Raw genomic sequence first — 16,287 nt, forward strand, 5'->3', positions numbered from 1 at the left:
TTTTTTTTACAAAAGGGGGCTTACAGGAAGTGCCATTCCTTCGTTTACTTAACAGTTCTGAACTCTTTGTCGGGGGCTCTTTCTCTGAGGGTCCTCCTATCATGTTGCATAGGACACTGGACAGAGACATCTGTGTCCCATTCATTTACTGCATTGAGACGTTCAATATGGAGCCCAGGGCCCCCTTAGCGAAGGTCTGTGGGCTCCAAGTGTCCAGTCGGGGAGACTGACAATCAACAATTACTATACAGTATGGTAAGTTCTGTAATAATGGGCTGACGGCTCAGCAAGCAGAGGGTCAGAGCAAACTGCCCCATCTCAGACATAGTCCACCAAAGAGATCTGATTACTGATGAAACTGTTCTCCATTCACCTGGTACCCAATTTCTGAGTGCGACTCAGGCCAGCCAAAGATAATGGATTGTATCATTTTGACTCATTCTAAGTCAGCGATCTCAGGACGCAAATAACTCGAGAATAATTCCTGACGAAAGAACAAGAAGCACGGGTCTTCCTTCCAAACGCCCAGAGCTTCCATTTTAGTTGGTCATTAACCTGCCTCCCTTCCTCCTTCCTTCAATCTTCTCTACCTTCTTTTCACTGATATTTATTGAACATCTTCTATGAATCAAATGCCACGCATGATTCAGGAACCCTATGGTGAGTGGAAGGAGTCACCATCCCTGCTCCCATGGATTCCAGTCTAATGGAGAAGAAGCCAACAATGTCACTCATTGACATGTATTTGCAGAATGTTGTTATGGAATGGAGAACAGCAAAGAAACCGACCTGGACTAGGAGAACAGGAAAGACATCTCTGATGAAGTAAAGGCTGAGCAGAGTCAACTGGATAAAGATGGTTGGACCAGACCACGCTGGATATGGAGGAGACCATGTGCAAAGGCCCTGTGGCAGAAGTGTGGCTGGAATGCACAGCTACTCTCAATTCACCACCTGGCCCACAGGGCATGCACATGGCTGTGCAGAGGATTTCTGATCAGGGAGCATGCTGGAAAACTCTTAGATGGTGATGGTGATTATGTGAAAGTGGTAATGATTATTGCTATGAATGCAAAACAGTCCCACTGAGTAAGTAGCACTACTGACTTCTATCGACTGGAAATGATATATAATCTCCATCTCTGCCCATCTGGCCATTTCCAACGTGGGAAAAGGGGTTCAGGGAAAGGAAAAGGAGTCTATTGATTAAGTCACCCAAACTGGGGTTTTTGAAAGGTGCCCTCCTGCAGGTGAGATCTGGCAATGCAGACAGGATGGGCCCCAAGGCCAGATAACAACTCTATTTGGTCCAAAGCCTCTGGCGTATTGTGGACACTAGCCCTCTGCAGACAGGGCAGGGCCCTGCCTGTCACCAACGATCTGTCCAGGGCCAGGCAGTTAATTCAGCCCTTGTGACTGTTGTTTAGTACAACCCTTAGGCAGAAGCCACAACGCAGGTGATGTTGACCCACTTTGCAGATGAGGAGATGGGGCCTGGCAGGCGGCTCGCTCTCCCCTGTAATTCTCCACCTCATGGTCTCAGTTTAGCTTCCTGGCCATGGCTGCCACTGTCCTGAGCGATGGAGCGCATTTTGCATGTGCTCACTCGCTCTGGTCTCTCATTCACTCCAGCTCACGCGGCTCTGGGCAAGGCCGCGTCTCCCTCACCTGCCCCTGCGAGGCCAGTTCCCCTCGTGCACCGTGCAGCAGGGGGCAGTCAACATACTTCTCAAGGGGGTGGGACTCCCGAGCCGGAATAGGAGACTCTGGGCTCGCCCTCCACCCCATGGATGTACCCGATACGCAGCCCCGGCCCGGGTCTGGTCCCTTGGAAATGTCCAGAAACTTCTAGCGAGACTCCTGCACACTGGACGACTCAGAAAATACATCCAAATGGGTGGGAAAACCTGTGACGTAATCTACCCCCACCCCTGGCACAGACATACAACTGGGGGAGGGGTCCCCTGCTCTCAACTGGTCGCTGAGAATCGAAGAGTTTGGAACACACATCTAGCGCTCCGTTTCAGGCTGCTCCCTGAGGCACTGGCTCCCCAGCCACATGCCTCTTGAAGCTGGTGGCCCCGCATTTTGTAGTCCCCCAGGGTCGCAGGGAACAGACCGGTGGTTTTAAACGTCCCAGGCACAAGCATGCCCCATGACCCCTCCTCACAGCTCACCCCAACCATACAGCCCAGCCACCAGCTTCTCCCTGGAAGGGTCAGACTGTACATCAGGGGCCCCGGCCTCTCCACCTGCTGCCCGCAGGGCTGGCTGATAAGGGGTTGATCTCCAAAATACGGAAGGAACTCAAACAGCATAATAGCAAACCAAATAAAGAAATAACCCAATTAAAAGTGAGGCAAAGGAACTGACTAGACATTCAATGCCAAGTACAGACACGTGGCCAAAAGGTAAGATGAACAGGTGCCCACCATCACTCATCATCAGGGAAATGCAAATCCAAGCAAGGGGTTATCACCTCATTCCTGTTAGCAAGGGTGTCATCAAAAAACACAAGAGACAGCTGGTGTCGGCGAGGATGTGGAGAAAAAGGGAACCCCGTGCACTGTTGGTGGGTGTGCAAACTGGTGCAGCCCGTATGGAAAACAGTACGGAGACTCCTCAAAAAAATTAAAACGAGAACTACCATAGGATCCAGCAGTTACGCTTCTTGGTGTTTATCCAAAGGAAACGAAATCTGGGTCTCAAAGAGGTGTCCACAGGCCCACGTTCACAAGAGCCCAGATATGCAAACAACCCAAATGTCTATCAACAGATGAATCAAGACACGCATAATGAAATACATGATTGAAGGGGCACGTGGGTGGTTCAATCCGTTAGGCCTCAGACTCTTGATTTCCGCTCCAATCACCATCTCATGGTTCGTGAGTTCCATTCCTGTCACTGGCTCTCTGCTGACAGCCGGGAGCCTGCTTGGGATTCTCTCCCTCCGTCTCTGCCCCCACACTCCTCCCGCATGCTCCTCCCTCTCTCTCCAAACTAAATAAACTTAAGACAATAAATAAAAAGCAGCACTTTTTGCCGTTTGCAACAACATGGACGGATCCGTAAACTATTTTGCAAAACGAAATCGGACACAGAAGGGTGAGTGCTGTAGGCTCTCACCGGACTCACGGAAGCGGAGAGCAGACCCGCGGCTTCCAGAGGCCGGAACCGGGAGTCGTCGGTGGAAGGCACAGAGCTTCAATTACGCAAGAGGAAGGAGTTCTGGAGACCCCGGGCTCCAGCACAGCGATTTGTTGGCGGAGGTCACGGAGAGGGCGTGACCCTGGCTGACCCCGCGATGGGAGGCTCCTCACCCCACCCCTTTCCGGAACTCGAGCTGCACCTGTGGTTCCCACCGCGGCGTCGTTGCAAGGAGAGGGCGAGGTGTGGTGCGGGCCCTGGCGGAGACCGCCCGCCCTGTGGACGTGGCCGAGCCCCGTGAAGGCTCCTCCACGAACTCAGGATCCTGACGGCGGGTGCGGAGAGCGGCTTCCCTGGCGGTGTCCCCGGCCGAGCCTCCCAGGTAAGTCCCCTCGCTTGTTAACGTGCCACCTGCACCTGCGCGCGCTCAGCGACCCGCTGCGCTCTTGCCCTCGCGGCCCTGCGTCCGGGGCTGGTTTGCGAGCCCGTGGCCGGGCGGCCAGGAGACGAGGAACCGGTCCTGGGAAATCCTGAGGCGGCCGTGACCTCTATCTGGGGAGGGAGGCCGGCCCTCGGTGCCGGCGGACCCGGCGAGCACGGGACGCGGGCAAAGGCCTCCGGTCGGCTTCTGCGCGTTTCTGGAACCGCCGGGGGGAAGGGAGGCGCCAGCGACAGGTGGGCCGGCGTCTCCCGTGGGCTCGCGGCCCCAGGGGCCCTAGCAGGCTGCAGCTCGGTGAGAGAGCTGGCTGGAGGGCGGGGTTGGCCCAGACCTGGCGGCTCCGGGGCTGGCACGCGAGGTGGGCGAGCGGGAGGAGAAGCTGGAGTCCTCGGGGGCCCTCTGCAAAGCTAAGAGGGCACAGGCCCCGGCAACTGAGGTCCCAGCCCTTCGAAGCCGGATCTGAGCGCGGATAGGTGGGCTCCCGGGGAAGCGATGCAAGAGGTCATCCAGAGGGCATGACCCCGGTGACCCGCGAGCGCTGGGGGGAATGTGCGCCTGCTCACTGCCCCAGGGTGGGAGCCAGTGCAAGGAAGCAGCCTGGAGAGTGAGGTGTGGTGGAGACTATCGTGGCCGAGCCCCATTAGGGCCTTTCTGTAAAGTCAGGATTCCGGCAGCAGGTGCAGAGATTCCCCTGGTCTTCAAGCCTCGCAGCTAAGTCGGCTTGCTTATTAACTCTGCTGTCCTCCAGTCTCGAGCGGCCTGCCTCTCTCTTCACTGTGTCCCTGCCCTCCCTGCATGCTCCGGGACCAGTTTGCCAACCAGTCTGATAACCGTTAACAATAGCATATTGCATACTGGAAATTTGCTAAGAGGGCAGATCCTAAGTGTTCTCACTACAAAAAAGGAAGGAGGGAAGGAAAGTAGGTAACCGTGTAGGGTGAGGGAGTTGATGCCTACCTTCATTGACTAGATCGTCCTGCTCCACTAGGTAGACAGCTACCAAAACATCGAGTGGAACATCTTAAATGCATACAATTCCTGTGTGTCAATTGCATCTCAATAAAGCTGAAAAAGCGAGGGTTCTGAAGGGAAGAAGTAACTTAACCGAGGTCAATGAGCAGGACGTGGCCATAACCATGCACTGAACGACAGGAACCTGGAAGGGCGTGGGTTCCGTTGCCTTACCATCTGTATCCCACACATTCGATGTCACCCCTGGCACATAATAGATGCTCGTTAAAGTGCCTGTAGAAACAGTGCAAGGTGCACACCGTTTAGAAGGAGGTCTGTTTTTCTTCAGGCAGCGTTTGTTAACACGGGCAGCGGACCCAGGGTGCCCCTTAAAAATAGACTTATGGGGGGCTCCTGGGGGGCTCATTTGGTCGGCCACCGACTTTGGCTCAGGTCGGGATCTTGCAGTTCATGGGTTCGAGCCCCGAGTCAGGCTCTGTGCTGACGGCTCGGAGCCTGGAGCCTGCTTCAGATTCTGTGTCTCCCTCTCTCTCTGCCCCTCCCCCGTTCATGCTCTGTCTCTCTCTGTCCCAAAAATAAAAAAAAATTAAAAAAAAAAGTTGAAAAATAAACACAAAAAAAACACCCAGACTTGTGGGCCCCGTCTATATATACTGAGCCAGAATTACTAAGACCTCGCTGAATGCAGAGTTAAAAAGCGTATGGAAGGCTCTCACAGGTGATTCTGAGGCACATGAATCTCAGAGATTTCCCCTAATTGTGTGCCTTTCCTCTTTGTCTCCCCTGGACTTAGCTCTGTATCTAAATGAATTCATAACAGCTCAGATGTCCTGGAGTACACACAGGAGAGAGAGTTTTAATGAGGGACATCCTCCAGCTTTATCTTTCATTGTTGGAACCTCAAAAAGCATGAACCTCACCTTCCTGCATCAGAAATGAGGGCCATCAAGGCAATGAAAATGCCCTTGATCCGGAGGCACAGCCCTGCCAGACAAGGGGATCAGGTTGAACAGTTACCCAACCCTGGTCAGGCTCGGAGTAATTCCAGTTTTTTTTTTTTTGTATTTTAACCTGAATCTTTGAAAGGCTCAGTGGTGGAGTAAAAAGTCATGCCTCATCCAATTTCCAGCTTTACTGTTGGGAAATGTGTGATCTTAACGGCCAGGGAACCAGTCTGAGCCTCGGTTTCCTGATGTGTAAAATGGACGTGAAAGCCAGCTTCAGGACGGCAGTGAGGATGGCCTATGTCATATCACACAGAAGTGCCCACTGCAGCAGCCGGGCGGGTGGCTACCTCGGAACCCCCTCTGTGTCTTTTAAAAAATAATACCCGTCATCATTTGAGTTCTTTCTAGATGTCAGGCAGGCACATGGCTAAATATATACGGTAATATCCATTATGTTTATAACATATAAATATGGTTCGTATTTACATAAAATAGTTATAATACATATGTGAGAGATATGCATATATTACTGTGCTAACTATAACATGCATCTACATGTTCATATACATTATGTATGTATATAGAGAGACTAGTATCTTCATGGGGCATGCTTCACTATTCATATTACACTCATAAGAAAGTTGAAGTCTGAGAGGCTTAGTAACTTGTTCATGGTCACACAGCAGGTGACAAGCAGAGCTGAGATCCACATGTTTCAGTCAGGGGATATACTGTTCTCTCCTTCTCCAGCTTTCTCTTAGGGCAGAGTGCACAGAAGAAACTAAGGAGTGGTATTCGGGAGTACGAGTCCCAAGCTGCTTTAGCTTGGCAGTAAAAGTCCTGGTTGTTTTCAAAGTTTTTATTTAAACACCAGGTAGTTCGGGGCGCCTGGGTGGCACAGTCGGTTAAGCGTCTGACTTCAGCCAGGTCACGATCTCGCGGTCCGTGAGTTCGAGCCCCGCGTCAGGCTCTGGGCTGATGGCTCGGAGCCTGGAGCCTGTTTCCGATTCTGTGTCTCCCTCTCTCTCTGCCCCTCCCCCGTTCATGCTCTGTCTCTCTCTGTCCCAAAAATAAATAAATGTTGAAAAAAAAAATTTTAAACACCAGGTAGTTCACATACGGCGTAATATGAGTTTCAGGTGCACGATATCATGATTCAATGTGTACTCACCCCTTCTTCATCCCCATCACCTGTTTTACTCACCCCGCCGCCTAACTTCCCTCTGGTGACCTGCAGTGTGTATTCTACAGTGAAGAGTCTGCTTCTTGGTGTCTCTCTTTTTTTCCTTGGCTCATTTGTTTCTTAAATTCCACGCCGGAGTGAAATCATATGGTGTTTGTCTTTCTCTAAGTTATTTCACTTAGCATTATGCCCTCCAGCTCCCTCCATGTCATTGCAAATGGCAAGATTTCGTTCTTTGTGACGGCTGAGGAATATTCCATTGTCATATATGTACCGCACCTTCTTTATCCGTTCATCAATCAGTGGACAGTCGGGCCATTTCCATAATTTGGCTGTTGTAGATAAATGTCCTGTTTATTAAATGGTCTAACCACCTCCCACGTGGCCCAGTGCCTTGATCCCCTGCTGGCCTAGCCGGATGCTTCCTGGTCATTTTGTATCTAAGACACTGTTTCTCAAAGTTAGCCACATCATGATATCTTCTTGGGGGCGGGGCCTTTAAAAACTACCTGTCTTGGCCCCATCAAATCTGAATCCCCAGGGTTGGGACCCGGGCATCCCGTTTAAAGCCTCCCAGATGGTTTCCATGTGCATTCAGGGTTAGGGCTCATTTAGGGGTTTCTAGCTGGGATTAGTGACAAATACCAGCCCAGCCCAGATGTGACACAGCACTTGCAGGAAATTCCTGAGCGTTTTAAAAATGACACTTTGGAAACGATGTCTGGGGAAGTCTTGAGCTTTGTTTTTAAATTTTAGTTAACATACAGTGCAATATTGGTTATCGGTTATAGGAGTAGCATTCAGTGATTAATCACTTACGTATAACACTGAGTGTTCATCATGACAAGCGCCATCCTTAATGCCCGTCACCTGCCTAGCGCATCCCCTCACCCACCTCCCTCCATCAACCCACAGTTCGTTCTCTGTCGTTAAGGGTCTCTGTGGTTTGTTTCCCTCTTGCCTCTACCCCCCCCTTCCCGTATGTTCATCTGTTTTGTTTCTTAAATTCCACATATAAGTGAAACCATATGGTCATTTGTCTTTGTCCGATGGACTTATTTCGCTTAGCATAATACATTCTAGCTCCATCCACATCACTGCAAATGTCATGATTTCATTCTTTTTGATGGCTGAGTAATATCCCACTACATATACATATATATATATATATATATATATATATGTGTGTGTGTATATATGTATATATATATACACACCACATCTTTATCCATTCATCAGTCAGTGGACATTTGGGCTCTCACCATAGTTTGGCTGTTGTTGATAGGGCTGCTATGAACATCGAGGTGCACGTATTGTCCAAATCAGTATTCTTGTTTTCTTTGCCTGAATACCTGGTATTTAATTGCTGGGTCATAGGGTAGTTCTATCTTTAACTTTTTGAGGAACCTCCCTACTGTTTTCTAGAGTGGCTGTACCACTTTGCACTCCCACCAGTAGTGGAAGAGGGTTCTCCTTTCTCCTCATCCTCGCCAACGACTCTTGTTTCCTGTGTCATTGATTTTAACCACTCTGACAGGTTTGAGGTGGTATCTCCTTGGGGATTTGACTTCTATTTCCCTGATGGTGAGTGATGTTGGGTATCTATTGATGTGTCTGTTAGCCATCTGGATGTCTTCTTTGCAAAAATATCTGTCTATTCATGTTTTCTGCCCATTTCTTAATAGGTTGTCTGTTTTTTGGGGTGTTGAGTTTGAAAAGTTCTTTATAGATTTTGGATACTAACTGATAGGTCATTTGCAAATATCTTCTCCCATTCTGTTGGTTGCCTTTTAGTTTTGTTGATCGTTTCCTTCACCGTGCAGAAGCTTTTTATCTTGATGAGGTCCCAGTAGTTATGTTCATACGAAGTTGGTCTGGATGAGGTCGAAGAGGTTGCTGCCTGTTTTCTTCTCTAGGATTTTTATGGTTTCCTGTCTCACATTTAGGTCTTTCATCCATTTTGCATTTCTTTTTTGTGTGTGGTGTAAGGAAGTGGCCCAGTTTCATTCTTCTGCATGTCGCCATCCAGTTTCCCCAACACCACTGGAAGAGACTGTCTTTTTTTTTCCGTTGGCTATTCTTTCCTGCTCTGTCAAAGATGAGCATTGGGGGTGTGGTGGTGAGACACCATCAGTTCGGGGGCAGACAGTCCCCATTACTGGCCCTGTGGTCCTGGGCATATTACCCACCTTTTGACTCTCCATTCCCTGTTCTAGAAAACACAGCTCATGATGTGTACTTTGTTAAAGTGTAGAGATTAGAAGCCATGTTAAGAAAAAGTAAACAAGACTGTGCCTGGCACATAGCCAGTGCTCAATACACAGTAATCATGAATACTAATAGCTGTCATTAATTAAACAGAGATATAGCTGGACTATATAACCTGCCGTCGCGTAGGCCGGAAACAAGCATCATTAATTTCCTGTGGTTCAGCTTCACTCAGGGTGCTGAGGCTGCAGATGAGTCACAGCGTTCAGTCTTTATTGCCCCCATTTCATAAACGAGCACACTGAGCCCTACGGGGCTTAGGAGATTTCCCAAGGTCACAAGTGGTAAATGGCATTCATCTCCCCGAAATTCCCACGCTGGTTGATTCTCTTCCCTCGGGTTCTGTCTTGAACGTCACTTCCGCAGAGGAATCTTCCCTGACCCGTCCCCTGCCGCAGTGAAAGCAGCCCCCAGCCCCTCCATGACCCCACCCTGATTTTCTGTCCCTTGTCACTCATGACTATCTGCTAGGTTCTTGCTTATAAGTTGATTCTGTCCCTCAACGTGGCCTGGCACATCACGAAAGCTTGTCTTAGTGACTGTCTTAGTGACGGGTGTAGACATGAAAGCCTGTCTTTGTGACTGGTGTAGACCCAGCCCCTATAACAGTGCCTGGTGCACAGTAGGTGTATAATAAATGTTTGAGAAATGGAATACTCAAAGGAGCCCCACAGTCTGAGTCAAGTGCATAGCCACTGCCCTATACAGCACTACTGTCTTTTGCCTGGTTACCATCAAGGCCTTATCACTTTGGGCTTTGATGCTTTTTTTATTGCCTTCTAGATAAAATGGAGCCCCAAACTTGGAGGGAGAATTGGGGAAAGAGACCCTGCCTTCCCAGGGTGGGGTCTGTTTCCCTGCCCCTTGGACCAGACACAGAATCACAAGTATGCACATGGGTGGACACACATTATCCATAGCTTACGTATTTCTTGCTCCAGAATGGTGTGTGTGTTGGGTGGGGAGGTTGATCATCGACTCCCAAGCAGAAAACCATGGCGACCATCTTCTGGTTCTAATAAAAGAGTGATGAGTCAGTATCTCAAATGACTATAGCCAAATCGGGCCTGATCACATTCATTTTTAAAAGACCATGTTTCAAGCACAGAGTTTTATAGGAATAATTGTTCTAGGGCTCTTAACCAGCACTGTTTCACATAGCTAAAATGCCCCTGGTGGTGATCAGGAGAGCTGGGCATATCTTCTCAGATATGCTTGCTGCCTGGGGGTGAGGCATGAAGGTTGTCCAACCTCCACCAGCACATTCCTGTGCCTGGACACTCGCCATTGATGTCAGAGAGCCCTGTGAGAAACCACAGATTCCCCCAGCTTCTTCGGATATGCTCCTCCCCACCAGCTGGGGTTCTTGAATCTCCGGTTTCAGGCTCTCCAGGTAGAGATGTGCAACAGTTAAAAGACCATCATCTCCAGAGTCAGACCTGTGAGTCTGAATGTTGGCTCTGTTTCTTTCTGGTTGTGTGACCTTGGAGAAATTGTTTTTAACCTCTCTGAGCTGTATCAGTGTTTCGCAGGAAAAGGTGCCCTTGAAGTCATTCTAGAAAGTAAAGCTCGAATCAGATGTCTCCGATGTTACTCCCTGAGCCCACGTATTGTCAGAGAAGTCCACATTCTATGCGTCTAAGAATAACCAGTTAATAACATTGTGTGGGCTACAAATAAAGTTTTATTCTTCCTTGTTTTCTTTTCTGGAACACTTATACAACAATGTAATTCATCACCCACTGAAAGTAGTTAGAAATACAGTTTGTTAACGAAGAAAATAGGGGTGCCTGGGTGGCTCAGTCATCTAAGCATCCGACTTCAGCTAAGGTCCCAACAGCTCAGAGCCTGGAGCCTGCTTCCAGTTCTGTGTCTCCCTCTCTCTCCGTCCCTTCCCTGCTCATGCCCTGTCTTTCTCTCTCTCAAAAAGAATAAATAAGCATTTAAAAAATTTAAAGAAGAAAATAAAATCCACTTGTAACCTAACCACCCACTTGTAATATGTTGGAGCATTTCCTATCTGATATTTCTCCACAAAGATATAAAGGGAAAATATTATCTTCATATCTGGCCATGAATTTCTTTTAGTGTCTGAAATCATACATCAGAGAGCTATTTGGTGTAGAAGATGAGCTTTGGGGATATTGGTGTGGTTTGGGGAGGGAGGGAGGCTCTCCTTGTGTGGAAGAATGAGGGAGGTATAATATCTCGGGAGATGAAGGGGGAAAGAGAAGAAAAGGAGTGGAGTCCCCAGGACGGTGTGAGGCTCTGGGCTGGCAGGGGCTCTCTAGGGAGAGGTGGACGAAGGTGAAGGGATCCGTGTGACTCAATTTAAAGCTGTTTATGCAGTTGCCTTTATTTGTTTAACTGATGACATTGGCAGGTGCTGTGTGTGTGTGTGTGTGTGTGTGTGTGTGTGTGTGTGTGTGTACTTTGGGAGGGCGTGAATCTCACACTGTTCAATGAAGGCTGGAGCTGAGGAGGCTGGAGAGAATCAGGATCCTGAAGTCAGAGGTGACCTCAAGACCGTACCCACCCTTCCCTCCTAAATAATTGATGGCAAACCCAGAAAGGGCCCCAGACTTCCGCGAGTTCCAGTTGATCTTACCCCGATTTCCAAGGGAAAGAGTGTATGCGTGTGATGAGCGTGTGCAGGTGGGTGTGTGTGTGCAAGAAGTACTTTCAGCTGGGCAGACACAGCTCTTTGCAGGTTGCAGCTTCCTTATGTTGTGCCCCTCGCAGTCAGCACAGATTCTTTGCCTTCATTGATCTGCAAGACCGTTTAATTTGGGCAAGAAAGAAGGAGTTTTGTCTAAGAGTCATTAGGAACAGATTGACTGTTATGGCTGAATTTCTGTGTTGGGTAGGGTTGTTGGCTTCAGTGGACGGAAACACAGCTTAAACTTGCATAAGCTGAGAGAGAGGAAAAAAAGAAAAACTGATAGAGGGGGAGACAGGGAGAGAGAGAACTGTATTGGCTGATATAACTAACTCAGTAATATGCAGCTTCAGGCATGGATGGATCCAGCTGCTCAGGTATTATCTCCCTCCGTCTCTTATCCTTGCTTTCCTCTGTGTCTGCCCCATTGGAAAATGTACTCTGCCTATGAGGTGATAAGATGCCACCAAGAATTGTAGCCTCTTACTGTAGCCACTCAGCACCTGAAAGGGACCTTCTGGTCCCCAAGACATCCAGAGTCCCAGGGCTGACTCTCAGTGGCTCTGACCAGCATTATTAAATCCCTGGGTGTGGACAAGAGATGGAATGCGTGCTAAGGGTTCTTCCCAAAGGAAAGTCGGGGTCTTGGAAGTTGGCGCAGGACTTGAGTCTGGACAAGCAGAACCCACAGTGTCTGTTTCTGCCCTCTAGATTGATTTTGATCCCTTTCTTTAAAGTCCAAAAGCCATTCTCTCCCTCCTCCCCAAGACTGAAGCCTCTTGCAGACTCCGAGTGATTCAGGGCAGATAAATTAGTGGCTTTCTTTCGTGCTTTCTACCAGTCGGGCAAAGATGATCCCATCCACGGGGGCGGGTAATAGGGGAAGCGTGGTAACGCTCATTGGGTGACATCACATTCCAGGCTTGAGCTCTGGTTGCAGACTGCCCTGGTCAGAAATCCGGAGCCTTGGATCTCCCTGAGCCTCGCCTTCCTTATCTGTGACGTGTGTGTGTGTGTGTGTGTGTGTGCTGGATTGATTCCAAAATTGTCCCAAGTCTTTACTCCTCGCTGCACCCATAACGTGGCCATGTGACTTTGCCATTTCTGGCTTCAAGAAGGAGCGTCCCTCTCTCCACCCCTTGGGTGTGGCTGGCCTCAGGATTTGCTTTAGCAAATAGTGTGCCACAGAGGTTAACAGTGAGTACCAGTTCGCCGCTGAGGTCTCAAGAGGCCTCGGATGTTTCCACGCTTCTTCTGGGAAACTCACTCAGGTGCCCCGCTAGCTTGCTGAATGGCAGGTGACGTGACCCAATCACTGACCACCCCAGCCACGAGCCCACCAACCACCTGGTACGTGAGTGAGGTTGTTCTAGACTTCTAGGCCAGCCCCTGCCATCCACGCAGCTGACCATAGGTGCATGTGTGAGACCAGTTCGTGCAAACATTTTTTTTTCTTTAAATATTTATTTACTTTAAAGAGAAAGAGAGTGTGAGCAGGGGAAGGGTAGAAAGAGAGGGAGACACAGAACCTGAAGCAGGCTCCAGGCTCTGAGCTGACAGCACAGAGCCCGTGCGGGGCTCAAACCCACAGACGGATCATGACCTGAGCCAAAGTCAGAGGCCCAAGTTTGCTCAAACACTTTAAGGTAGGAGATGATGGGCAAGAGACAAATGGGGGATACGCCACCCCAAAAGAAAGTCGGATGGCTCAGAGAACACAAGGAAACCGTTCCCTCCTCATTCCCTGCGTCTTACTTTGGGCATCGCGTCCGAAAGCTGAGGCTTGATATCCCAGCCTTCAGTACTTACCGTTGGCATCCCCCGGGCCCCAAGTGTCAGTCTTCCTGACGACACCCCGATTCACATCAGCCCTGAGAACGCACGTCTTTGTCCTTTCCCCATCCCCATGAGCCAACGTCTTAAAAAATAAGTGCGTATTTAGGATTTCCAAAAGAGATAATGAGCAACCGCTAATAATTATTTGAAGCCATTAGAGCTGGACCTGGCACAATTAATGCTGCTGTTGGATTTCGATGATACCAGAAAGATAATTTCAGCCTAGCGTGAGGATGGCTGCCAAGGCGCACTCCACAGTCGGGCTGAATTTCCAAACACGCACAGATGTCGTCTTTCCAGGCGCGGGCATTCAAGCGATGATGGTCTCTTGAACGTTCCTAGGATGTGCGGAACGGAGAGGCAGATGTCTCCAGGGAGGGGACAGGCTCGGGGGAGTCTGGCCTGGCCCGTCAGGAGCCGGATAGGGTGCCAGCATGTAGCACGAGTTCAGAGCAGCACACTGGCGGGCTCTCCGGTCACCCGTGAGCCGTGACTTCTTCTGCATCAGTTTCCTGTGGCTGCCGTAACAAAGTACCGCATGTTTGGTGATGGCACGTGACACACATCCCTGGAAGCCGGGAGTCCAAAGTCGAGGTGTCTACAGGACTGATTCCTTCTGGAGACTCTGAGGGACAGTCTTTTCCTGGCTCCTGGTGGCTGTCGCCGGTCCTTGGCATTCCTTGGCTTCTAGATGCATCCCTGCAATTTCCTCCTGAGTCTTCATATCCCTCTTTCATGTGTGTATCTCTCTCTTTTTTTTTTAAGGTAATCTCTACACCCAACATGGGGCTCAAACTCACAACCAGAGATCACGAGTCACACGCTCTTGGGGTGCCTGGGTGGCTCAGTGAGTTAAGCGTCTGACTTGGGCTCAGGTCATGATTTCACAGTTTGTGGGTTCGAGCCTGACAGGTCGGAGCCTGGAACCTGCGTCGGATTCTGTGTCTCCCTCTCTCTCTGTTCCTCCCCTGCTCTCTCTCTCTCTCTCTCTCATAAGTAAATAAACATTAAAGAAAAGAAGTCACATGCTCTTCCGACTGAGCCAGCCAGGCGCCCCTCATCTGTGTGTCTTCTCTTGTTTTCTCTCATAAGGGTACTTTCACTGGATTTAAGACCCACCTTAATCCAGGATAATATCACTTCAAGATTGTTAACTAATTATATCTGAAAAGATCCTTGTTTCAGATAAGGTCGCATTCACACGTTCTGGCTGGGCATATATTTTGGGGGGCCACCACTCAGCCCACTATAAGTTCTCAGGGACTAGGCTCCTGCCTGTCTCTGACTTCATCTCCTGCCGTGCTCCCATCACTCATTCATTCCTGGCCCCGGGACCTCATGTGCATCCCCCAGACATTTTGGGCTCGTGCTTCATCAGGAATGCTGTTCCCCCTTTTCCAAGAATGATATCTTGCCCCCTGGTCGTTCTGGTGTCCCTGTCTCCAAGTGACCTTCCTTGACTGTATAAATTGGCACTCCAGCTCCAGTCTCCGTCCATGACATGCTTCTGTTTTATTTTGCTCATGGCATTTATCGCCATCTGAAATTATCATGGGCATCTCTTGATTCTGTCATCTCCATTCACTGAAATATAAAGTTCCTTGAGCTCATGGGCCCCTCTGTCTTATGAAAATAGCATCTGCGTTGATCTGAGCACTTTCTGCCCCATTCCAGATGCTCAGTGGGGAGTTGTTGAGGGACAAGTGACTGTATGTGCCATTCTGGGTAACACACAGTTCCTCCCCTAATGTGAGGAATTGTCTGGACCTCCAAAATAAAGGGGAGGGGGGTGGTCCAGAAGTGAGACCCCATGATATGGGGCAAGGAGAGAGAACTGTGTCCTCAGGGAGAACCCACTTGTGGTGAAGTCCAGACATCAGTGTGGTACTCATGGCAAGCCAGGACTGAGAAGCACTGACCTGAGATAGTCATGGAGACTCCATTCTTTTTTGTCTAGTGATTCATGCCGTAATCCGGGCATGTGCATTAAACCCAGCCGATAAGCCACGAGGCTAAGTCAGCTGGGGATATTCTGGGAAAAAGGACACACAGAAAGATACTGGTTTCCACCCCTGGGTGGCACTGTCCTTGTGGAATATGGGCCAGACGTCCCCTGTATGACTGTGGAGAGATTACAATGCATGTGTCACTTCTGTAATTTTTCTCTCAAAGTTATCCCACTGGCAGTCACACAGGGGAAGTCTAGTCCATGTTCCATCGTCCAAGGGCATGGGGTCTTCTGGATGGTTCCAGGATCGAAAAGTCAAGAAACACAATGACAAGGGCTCACTTTCTCTCCCTCTCTCTGATATGCCATCAGCAGACAGGATGTACTCTTACCTCACAGCCTCAAGACGGCTGCAACAGTTCCAGGCATCACACACAAGCAGTGCCACCCAGGGTCAAAAAAGAGATTGTGAATGTCTCCTGTGCCTCTTGTCTGTGGAAGGAAAGCTTTCCCAGAGTCCACCGTGAGCTGACTCAGCCTTCAGGGCTCATGGGCCAGGTAACGTGTGCACCACGATAAATACAGTGCTGTTGGATGGTGATTCCCTGGCACAGGGAGAGTCAGTAAATAAAGACTCCTTTATTTGTAACTTCAAGAAAATAGCCCTGGATCCAGAGACCACAGTGTCCTGGGTTCAAATTCCGGCTCTGACTGGCTCTGGCTGCCTTATCTGCCCTGTGGCCTGGTGGCCTCTTAGGCTGCGGCTTCCTCCCTGCCAGACTGAAAGCTAGCTCCCGTGGCCCTAGCTCTTTCTCGCCGCACAGCCTCCCCAGCCTGAGAAGTCAGAACTGAGCAAACAGCAGTGTTCTTTGGCCCCTCTAGTTCTTT

General features: G+C 49.6%; 2 long non-coding RNA genes across 6 annotated transcripts in view; one reads left to right on the plus strand and one right to left on the minus strand.

The window, feature by feature from the left end:
* The window catches only part of LOC109495294, a 47,913-nt gene extending 44,642 nt beyond the window's left edge, over window positions 1-3,271 (minus strand). Inside the window, exon 1 of the long non-coding RNA XR_006591056.1 lies at window positions 3,127-3,271. This is a non-coding gene — a long non-coding RNA (uncharacterized LOC109495294). The remainder of the gene's footprint in view (window positions 1-3,126) is intronic.
* Window positions 3,272-3,273: 2 nt separating this feature from the next.
* LOC123382541 overlaps window positions 3,274-16,287 on the plus strand; it is a 182,311-nt gene continuing 169,297 nt past the window's right edge. For 4 of the 5 annotated variants that reach the window (XR_006591063.1, XR_006591062.1, XR_006591059.1 and 1 more), the window contains exon 1: window positions 3,274-3,529. This is a non-coding gene — a long non-coding RNA (uncharacterized LOC123382541). The remainder of the gene's footprint in view (window positions 3,530-16,287) is intronic. The other variant, XR_006591060.1, reaches the window with a different exon arrangement.

Source organism: Felis catus, chromosome E3 (genome assembly GCF_018350175.1).
Source record: "Felis catus isolate Fca126 chromosome E3, F.catus_Fca126_mat1.0, whole genome shotgun sequence".
NCBI classification, from domain to species: Eukaryota; Metazoa; Chordata; class Mammalia; order Carnivora; family Felidae; genus Felis; species Felis catus.